This window comes from Fukomys damarensis, unplaced genomic scaffold (genome assembly GCF_012274545.1).
Source record: "Fukomys damarensis isolate Sample0158 unplaced genomic scaffold, DMR_v1.0_HiC HiC_scaffold_23, whole genome shotgun sequence".
In the NCBI taxonomy this organism is placed as follows: Eukaryota; Metazoa; Chordata; class Mammalia; order Rodentia; family Bathyergidae; genus Fukomys; species Fukomys damarensis.
Window position 1 is genome coordinate 64,059,013 of NW_022900935.1, and position 2,819 is coordinate 64,061,831.

Sequence of the window (2,819 nt, forward strand, 5' to 3'; positions counted from 1 at the left end):
CCCTCAACAAAAAAAAAAAAAAAAAAAAAAAAAAAAAAAAGAAAGAAAGAAAAAAGGAAGATGAGGCAGGAGAATTGGAAGCCTGAGCCCAGCCTGGTCAACTTACGAACTTAGCAAGACCCTTTCTCTAAAAAGTAAAAAATAGGCCAGATGTGTTGGTGCATGCCTATAACCCCAGCAGTGGGGAGGCTGAGGCAGGAGAATTATCATGAGTTTGAGGCCAGCCTGGGATACATAGTAAGTTCATAGCAAGACCCTGTCTCAAAATTCCACAAAAATAAAAGTAAGAAAAGCCGGGCTGGGGATTTAGCTCAGTGGTACCATGCCTGCCTCAAAAGTACAAGGTCTTGAGTTAAATCAGTGAAAAAAAAAAAAGTAAGAAAAGGGCAGGGGTGTAGCTCAGTGCAAAGGCCCTGGCTCAATCTCTAGCACTGCAAAAATAAACACAAATAAAATTTTGAAAAAAGGAAGGGAAGGTAGAAAGTGGGGTTGTGTGACTTTCACGTGGCCACCCTGGCAAGTGAACACAAACTGTGAGTTAAATAAAGAACAGACACTAATCTCCCAGCTCTAGAGACAGGAAGAGTGAGACCAAGCTGCGGGCAGGTGGCTCCCCCTGAATTTCTGAGGGAGAGTCCGTTCTGAGCTCTCCTAGCTCCTGGGGCCCTGGCCGTCCTCGGCATCTTTGTTTGGCAATGAATCCGCCATCTCTGGTCTTGCACGGCCTCTCTCTTCTCTGTGTGCAAACTGCTCTCCCCATGGGGCTGACTGTGCTTCTAATGGCAACTACATCGCAGGTAAATCACCAGCAGCACCACAGGCTGGCAAATCCACCTGAACTGGGTCCTGTCCCAAAGACCGTTTCCAAATAAGGCTACGTCATAGCAGGGGGGTCAGCACTTCAACATAACTTCTGTGAGACGTGATTTAGCCGCAACAGGATGGAGCCTGCATTTGTATCGAGCCTAGGGTTGCAGCTTCAGTCTTCCAGGACCCCAGGGTGGAATGGCGTTCAACAGAGATGGAGGGGCTGGGAGCCAGGAGGCAGGGTTGGCCTTGGGCGGGGGTGCAGAAGGATGCTGGCCAAGGGCCCCAGAGGAATCTGGACACCAGCTCACCCCACACATGGGATGGGGTGGGAGTGTGGAAATCCTGTCCAGGGATAAGGTGCTCACTCCACGCTGGCTCGGGGACCCTTGGGTAAGGGTCAGCCAGGTGCCTCCATCCCACAGCTGCCCTCCAGTGTGAGAGCTCAGTGACCCAACAGAAGAAGGGATCATGCAGGCTCTGGCTTCTCCCTATACAAGGGCCTGTATAAGGGGCTGAGCCTGGGCCCCCTCCTCAATGGGAGCCTCATAAGCACCCCCAGTTGGGGACTGCTAGTCAGGCTTTGGCAGTCAGCAAGTCATTAAAAAACCTGTCCCATGAACCAGGTACGGTGGCGCACACCTGTCATCCTAGCACTCTGGGAGGCTGAGGCTAGAGAATTTCAAGTTCTAGCCAAGCCTAAACAACTCAGTGACTTAGTGAGGCCCTGTCTCAAAATAAAAAATGAAAAAAGGGGCTGGAGGTGTAGCTCAATGTGAAGGCCCTGGCATCTACTCCCAGTACTGGGAAAAAAAGTCCCAGCATAAAACTTAAAGAAACTGGTCGACCAGTACATACAGGCCCCGCGTAGCTGTTTCTGGCTGGCTTGGCAGCCAAGCAGAGGAAAAACGCAAGTGTCCTGAGCTTGCTGCCCTGCTGGGCACGGCTGTCTATTCTTTAGCAGCAGCAGCAGATGAAATCAGGTGATCCCAAACTACTCCAGAGATGGCCCTTCACCATAAAGATGGAGAAACAGAGGCCCAGAGAGGCACTGGTGGGGTCTGGCCACCTGCCAGGGTCTGCACTGGACTAGCCTGAGCCTCTTCTGGGCCTGGTTCTGCTTGGGACTGAAGTTCAAGGGAAAAGGCAGGAAAGGGCCTCCATCCTCCAGGGCCGGACTGGACGCATCTCTCCACCGTTGCTCACAGCGGCTGGAGCCGTGGCCCTGGTCGCAGGTTCACGTGTTTGATGAATTTGTCATAACTTGAAAGGCCCTGGTTTCTGCACTAACTTCCTGTTCCAGTTCACTTGCCAACAAAACCACAGGCGGGTTAATTGCATGTCTGTCAACACGCGCAGGGAGCTCCCGGGGCCCTCGCATTCCTCAGCCCGGCTCCGGCCTGCAGGGAGCCCCGAGCGCCCTCGCACCCACACCAGAGCACAGCCAGGGACTGTGCTACGTGCCCTTCTGGCGGTCCCCTCGCTCCCATCCTCCCCGTGGGTTTGCCGGGGCATGGAGTTTTCCCAAGACAAGCGTAGGTGCTCCTGAAAGAGCAATTCCTCTGCCGGGCTCTTCCTCCCTCAGTACCAGGGTTCAAACTCAGGACCTTGGGCTTGCCAGGCAGGCACAGCACTGCTGAGCTACAGCCTCAGCCCCATCATTTTTCATTCTTGAGAATGGGTATCACTAAGTCACTAAGTTGCCCGGCTTAGTCTTGAACTTGTGATCCTCCTGCCTCGGCCTCCCAGAGTGCTGGGATTATAAGTGTACACACTCATGCCTGGCAACCTTCTGAATTTTAAAAGTATTGTTTGGGTTTCCTTGGGCTGTTGTAACAAATTTCCACAAATTGGGTAACTTAAAGTAATAAAAATTTATTCTTTCATAGTTCTGAGGCCCAGAAGACCTAAATCAAGGTGCCAGTTTGCTCTGGAGGCTCCCGAGGAGGACACTTCCTGTCCTGCCTGCTGCTGGGGGCCCTGCTGCTCCTCGGCTGAGCCAAGCCTCTGTC